The sequence below is a fragment of the Bombus huntii genome, unplaced genomic scaffold (genome assembly GCF_024542735.1).
Source record: "Bombus huntii isolate Logan2020A unplaced genomic scaffold, iyBomHunt1.1 ctg00000076.1, whole genome shotgun sequence".
Taxonomy (NCBI): domain Eukaryota; kingdom Metazoa; phylum Arthropoda; class Insecta; order Hymenoptera; family Apidae; genus Bombus; species Bombus huntii.
The window spans coordinates 768-8549 of record NW_026099334.1 but is presented as its reverse complement, the minus strand read 5'-3'; the positions used below and the strand labels follow the sequence as shown (position 1 = coordinate 8549).

The 7782-nt window shown below is 32.8% G+C and overlaps 1 pseudogene; it reads left to right on the top strand.

The window, feature by feature from the left end:
• The first annotated feature begins 217 nt into the window (after nt 1–217).
• Nucleotides 218–335, top strand: LOC126876484 (5S ribosomal RNA; annotated as a pseudogene).
• The last annotated feature ends 7447 nt before the right edge of the window (nt 336–7782 follow it).

The window sequence follows — 7782 nt, the reverse complement described above, 5'->3', positions numbered from 1 at the left end:
TAGAAAAACTGTCAGAAGACAAATAACGGCACTCTATCAGGATATATTGACACTAAGATGCATCTCGGAAAAGAAAATAATAGAGAATGCATTCAGTCTAGCAACTATATTACCTGATGAATTTGCGTATGCAATAACCAAAACTCCAGGACACATGGCTTTGGTCGCAGGAGAAGCAGTACACATAGTTAAATGCATTCCAGTTCAAGTGAAAGTAGGCAATGCCCTGGCCGCGCTGAGTGCACTCGTTCCCGTTAGATCACGAAAGTTAAGCAGCGCCGGGCACGGATAGTACTTGGATGGGTGATCGCCTGGGATTCCGTGTGGCGTTGGCAGAGCGCGCTGGGCCCGCCGCGCCCCCCATGCGGTGGTTGATACGGATGCCAGCGCGAAGGTTCGTTTCTCAGAGGAGATTCCTGATCAAGTGTTGGAGGTTTTCCTACGCCACCATTCCTCAGATCAAGGGGGGGTACTTGTCCTGAAGTACTCTCATGGTGTTTAGATAGGTTTCGTGAAATGTATCCTGATGCTCCGTGTGTAGATTTTGACTTTACTTGGTAACAGTGCCTTATTTATTCATGTGTGTATATATGCCTAAATGTGTTCCCAGCGGGTGTTATTTTATTGGAGTGATTTTGTCTATATTCTTATATTTTATTTAATAAGATATGTTTTGTTTGTTGTTTTTCTCCCTTGCATTGACACGCGGTGAGTAGCGTCGGCTTCCGGATGACGGGTTGTGCATCTTGATTGTTGATTTGGTATATTATCATTACGTAGATTTTGATTACTATTTCCATGTGATTGTTGCCTCCGGTGTTTGATTTGATTTACTGTTATGAACATAGGTTTTGGTCATTTCAATATTAACGTTTAATGATGCATACGGAGGTATCTTCGTCAGAGGTTCCCATGCGGACTGTTCCAGTGCATATCTTGTTTTGTTTTCTTTTATTTAGTTTATTCTTTTTCGTTCATTTTTTATTCACTGCAAGTAGTATTTCAGCGCAAGAAGAAGAGGGGTTGTAACCAGCCACGAGAAACAAACCATGGATTAAAACCTTATAATAAATTATTAAACCCTTAACTACTCATGGTGAACGGATTAAGAAGAAATAATAAATGACAATTAATACAATACACAGTAGCAAAAATGTTAAAATCTGTTAACGAACAGTCACGAGAAAGGAAAACTGGATCGTAATCAGCTATCAACCCGTCCATGATTGACGAATTAGAAGGAATATATGAAACACTGAAAGATAAAGGCAATATCCCGAAAGGAAAATCCCATTGTGACGCACTGACAAAATGAATCAACAAAAACTTCATAATAAAGCGAGACATGTTAATAATAAAATATCTTTGTTCTGTTACACAGAATGGGCGTTGAATTTAACAATCAGAAGAACCAATTGTTATACCTTCCGGATGGAATCTTACCTACGGACTACCCGGATGCTTACGAGGAATTGTTATTCAGTTGTTGCGTCCATCTAATCCGCTCTGCTTACTAGTTCCAATATGTTTTTATTTGTCAAGACTGATTGGATCCGGAGGATCAAGAATTACACGAAGATACGCCAACACACTTGCTGTGTGGAGTACCGGAGCAAACTACAGCAAAGCATTGCCGAATGTGCGATATAGATATGTCACAGATACAACCCGCGACATCCAGTACTGAGTGTATAAACGCTTACATGGATCTTACCGAAACCGAAAAAAGTTTTCTGGCTTTTGGAAAGATAACTTGCCCCGTTGTCCCCCTAGATGACTACAATATCATTATCGACAACTTACACGGATAAATACATATACATATACATATTTATACATATACATACATATACATACATACATATACATATAATTGTAAATTACTATAGTAACGGGCCCAAGAAAGTAAGAATAAAAAAAAAAAAGAAAAACTAAAACAACAACTCAATTGAAAACGTAACAATAACAATTAAAATATTTTTTTCGTGGCAGCGGTGGGATGCGCTCCACAGAGGATTAAAGTTCTTACGGTTATTGATAAAATATAATAGAGAATATGGCAACTCCATTAGAATCATTGAACGAAGACATGTTCTTGACATTGTCAGAAAAACTAAGAGCATGTGATGCAAATTTTCGAGTAATGAGCCGACATGAGTACAAAAACCAATGAATTACAAGACGACATGCGTTCACTCAAAACAAAAAAGGAAATCGAGACACCCGTATCACTGCCGATAATTCCTCAGGTGACAATACCGACAGACGGTAGCCCCCAACCAATTAAGTTAAAAGACGCGATCGAGTCAGTACCAATATTCGACAGACATCGACCCTCAGTATTTCAATTTTTAAGAGCATACGAGCGCGCACGAAACATGATTCCGCGGCATCAGGAGCCTCAATTGGTAAAATTATTAATGAATAAGCTTCGCGGGTACGGGTACCTCGCCGTAGAGGACAGTCAGCTAAACAGTTTGGACGATTTCGGGAACAAATTAAAGGATATGTTCGGCCCAGGGAAATCCCTTAACGAATATAAGGGAGAATTAGGAACAATATTGGAACGACCGGGGGAAGACATACTAGACTATATAGATCGCGTCAGAAACCTTAGGTTAGCAATAATGGACGGAGAAAGATGTGATTACGGTATTATATCTCAGGATGTTCAAGACACAATAGATTGGGACACAAGGGAGGCCTTCGTTAAGGGACTCCCAAACGAGGTATATTTGTGAGTAAAAATAGCGGGATACCATTCTTTAGAAGAACTCGTATCGCCAAGCTGTTAAAGCAACGCGAGAATTAAAACGAGCAAACGACAGAACGCAATACCAACGTCCGACACCTCCGAACAATTACAATCGTAACAACGTTCGTCCCCCGAGCAATAGTAAAAACATCGGAAACAACCGCCAGGATCGAAGACCTATATCGCCGCCGCAAAATGGCCCAAACGCTCCGAGACAAAATGCGCTAACATGCAATTATTGCAAAAAAACCTGGGCATTTGATAAAAGATTGTTATACATTCAAAGCCAGAGTAGACGCTAGGATAATCGTACCCTATGCATCGGAACAATCGGGAAACCGGGCACGTCCTTCGGGAGAATGGGGCGAGCCACGAAGGAACGATATTCCGAATCGCCCGAGAGTACAGGCAGTAGCAAGAAAGCCGGCACCTACGCCAGTAAAACAAACACGAGCAGCGATCCCCGTAAAATCAACTACACGATCTACAACAAAAACCAGAGCGAATGTAAAGCCGGCTGTAAAACCAACGGAACCACCACCAAATACTGTGGGAAAACCTTCCTGCTGGATCAAAAAGAGAAGAAAATACGAGAAGAATTGACAAAAGAAAATCACCAAGGATCGGACTCAGATTTGGACTCTCCGGATTGTTTCAATAAAAATGAACGAAACTCCAAGTACTCCCACCGCTAGAATAGTCTCCCCAGATTTAAAAACTAAGACAAATTTACTATTAGACTCCGGATCAGAAATCAATATTGTTACGTTTTTGTTTGGTTCGTTTTGGTTGTGTTGCCGTTAATTTTTGAATTCAGATTAAATTGTAGTGTTGTCTGTTATTTAATGCGATTGACAATTAAACTCCACGTTTCGGGTGATCTGCTACGCGCAGGAGTACTGGCACGGGAGAGGATTAAAGTTGGTGAAAATAAATGTTCGCTTAATCCTATTATATTATTAGACAAATATTCTTCACAAAAAATGTTTATTCATATTCTAATTGGAAATTGTCGTTGAAATTTCAAATACTCGAAGTTACTCGAATCGTTCGCAATACGTTTTCACTCTTATTAATTACAAGATTTTAATTTGATAGATTTGCAATAATTTACAAATTGACAAATGCAAACACGTCGATTAACAAGACTAACAAGAACTGGGGAACTGAGGAACTCTGAACTAAGGAATTATCTCTCTCTCTTCTATGTCGCTACGCTTATTTATATGTCGGAGATGAAAGAACACCGGAGCCTTTGAAATTTTGGATAATCCCGCAACATTGTAACCTAGAGTCTACTATAGCTGTAATTGAACAATTGTAGTTATTCAATCCGATTGTAATTGTTCGAGAGCTGTGATAATGAGCTTGGGCTCGAGGCGACAGTCAATAGCCGAACGTAGCCGCGGTCACGGGATGAACGCTTTGTCTAACAAAGGCATGGAATAATTCTATAGCTCTCTTTAAAAAGGAAATAGTTGTAACACTCGACAGTAAACATTCCAACGGTCTCTGTCCCGTAGCTCGCCACACGCAGACCCTATTCTTCGAGTAAGATGATTGCCAGATGTCGATGCGTCTCCGCAGTACATGTTCAGCTAGCTCGAGGGCCCGTTATAAATCTTAAGGTTTAGTTAACTAAAGTCCTTCAAACAGACAAACAGTCTTTGTCCCAACTACGGGAAGATAGGGGAGACATATTTTTCAACGAGCGGCGTCTCCCACTAGCAACTTTCCCTCGAGGGCGGCTAGCATCTTTTTCTAACCACCGATATGGAGATTGACCAATTAGCAGCAACGCCAATTTCCCTTACTTTCTGAACGAAGGCTTTTCTCGACGAATCCGATGATCTCGTATCCTTAGACACACCCCATCATAATTTTTCCTCCGTGGCATCGTTGGGACGGAAAGGCATTCTCGTTCGCGATCTCACTGATGAAAGGAGTAACCCTTTACGACCAGTGAATATCACGCGTCCGACTTAGATTTTGTGAGTACGTTCATCTATCATCCCGTCGACCGCGGATTCGTTATTGAACCTAGGATCATTGTCATTAGTTTCTCGAGTATCTAACTACCACGGTTACTTGTCCGGTTCTATAATAATCGTATTTGCACTAGTCAATGTCTTCTCTATTGCATAACGACAACGTGTAACCCAAACGAAGATTCGTTTCACGCCCCTAACCCTAATTCTAATGAAAACCCGACATATATATGTATTAATAAATTGGTATGTTAAATTCAATTATTTTATTAACAATAAAATGCCTCTAATTTGGCTTCAATTTAAAATTTATTTTATTTAATTTATAAATTTAATTTATATGAGAAGTAAAATTTACTTTTAATTTCGACTTAAAGATTGATTTATTTTTATAAATCCTTATATAATTAAAACATTCAATTTAAATAATTACATGATCATTCTATTAATAAAGAAAAAATTAGCATAAAAAATAAAAAAATTATTAAAATAAATAAATATAGAAAATTTAATGTTTTAATATATGAAATTAAAGGGATTAGTAAAACAATTTCTACATCAAAAATTAGAAATGTTAATGAAATTAAATAAAATGGTAATGAAAATGGAATATTTATTTTTGTAATTGGATTAAATCCACATTCATAAGGTAAATTTTGTTCTATATTAAATTTTTTGTATATTGATAAAAATTTATTTAATAAAAAAATAATTATTAAAATTATAAAAATTAATAAATAATAAATTATATTAATTAAGTATATTAATTTAATATTAAATTTTTTAATTGGAAATTAAATGTAATTTTATTATACTATATATTTAAAATTTAATTTAATTTATGATGATGTAATAAAATATATAAATGAATAATCAAATTAGATCAACAAAATGTCAATATCAAATAGCAAATTCAAAATTAATACGATGAATTATTGAAAAATGATTTTTTATTATTCGGATTAAAGAATATAATAGAAATAATGTTCCAATAAGAACGTGAATACCATGAAATCCGGTAGATAAAAAAAAAATAGATCCAAAAATTCTATCATTAATACAGAAAAATGAATTATAATATTCAAAAATTTGTATAAAATTAAAATAAAATCCTAAAAAAATTGTTGATATTAATATTGAGATTCTTGATTTAAATTTATTATTAATTCAATGTATCCTACTATTATTATTAATTGGATATAGTACACTGCTATATAATATTGATAGTTCAAGAAAAGTATTAAAGCAGTGAAAATTATAGAGTTTTTAAGAAACAGGACGACAGAAGCAGGACAGAATCGCAACAGACGGACATTGCAAAAGTGTCTTTTGCTCCGCCTCCAAGGATTTGCACCCCCTCCCCCAAATGTTTTCAAAATTTCCTAAGGAATTATACCTGGCTTTATACCCGAGGAAATTTTATGACCGCATGAAAACATACTTCTTAGTTTCCTACTTTCTTTCATACTTCCCCATTCCTATTTTCGTAGTTAATAAGTTAAAATTAATTTTCTCTATGTATCTCAAATATTATTTATAAAAAATGAGAAAATTAAATATATAAAATATAATGATGTAAGTAATATATTTAAATTAGTATATGGGTATTCAAATATTTGTTTTCCTAACCAAGTAAGTATAATAAAAATATTAATAAATCATCAATAAAAAATTTTATTTATAAAATAAAATTTATTATTTTTTAAATTATTTAAATTAATTAATGGAATTAAATATAAAATAAAAATTGATATAAAAAGTATAATTACTCCTCCTAGTTTATTTGGAATTGTTCGTAGAATTGAATATGCAAATAAAAAATATCATTCAGGTTTAATATGAATTGGTGTAATTATTGGATTTGCTATTTTAAAATTATCTGGATCACCTAAGATGTAATGTATTTGTAAGTTAATTAATATAAATAAAATAAATGTTAAAATGATTGTAATTAATTCTTTAATTGAAAAATATGGATGAAAATTAATTTTATAAATATTTAGTTTTGAGTGTATTGGGTTTGATGATCCTGTAACATGAAGGATAATTAAATGTATAAATACTATTATTAAAATAATAAATGGTAAAATAAAATGAAATGAATAAAATCGGTTTAATGTATCATTATTAATTGAAAATCCACCTCAGATTCATTCAACTGTAAATTGTCCAATATATGGGATAGCTGAAATTAAATTAGTAATAACTATTGCTCCTCAAAAAGATATTTGACCTCATGGTAATACATATCCAAGAAATGCTGTTGCTATTGATAAAAATAAAATTGAAACTCCAATTGATTAAACTTGAAATAATTTAAATGAATAATAAAATATATTTCGTGCAATATGTAAATATATAATGAAAAAATAAAATGATGCTCCGTTTATATGAATTAATCGAATTAATCATCCTGAGTTTATATCTTTTATAATATTTGAAATTCTATTAAATGCAATATTGATATTTGGACAGTAATGTATTGATAAAAATAATCCTGAGATAATTTGAATTATTAAAAATATTCCAAGTATTGATCCAAAATTTCATAAGTAATTAATATTAATTGGTGTAGGTAAATTAATAAATAATATAGGTATGAAATTAATTATGAAATAATAATTGATTTAAAATATAAAAGATTTATTTTGATAATTTCAAGAGTAACAATATTAATTTCAGAAATTATAGCTAATTTTGAAATAGATTTTAAAAAAATTAGTGCTTTATCAACATTAAGACAATTAGGTTTTATAATGAGAATTTATTCTTTAGGAATAACAGATTTGACATTTTTACATTTATTTATTCATGCGTTTTTTAAATCTATAATATTTATATGTGTTGGAAGATTGATTCATTATATAAATGGTATTCAAAATTTTCGTTTTTATTCTGGTATATTTTTTTTTATATCCTATAAAAGGATTATTAATAATATTTTCATTAATAATATTATGTGGTTTTCCATTTTTAGTGGGATTTTATTCTAAAGATTTAATTGTTGAATATTATTTTTTAAGAATTAAAAGAACTTTT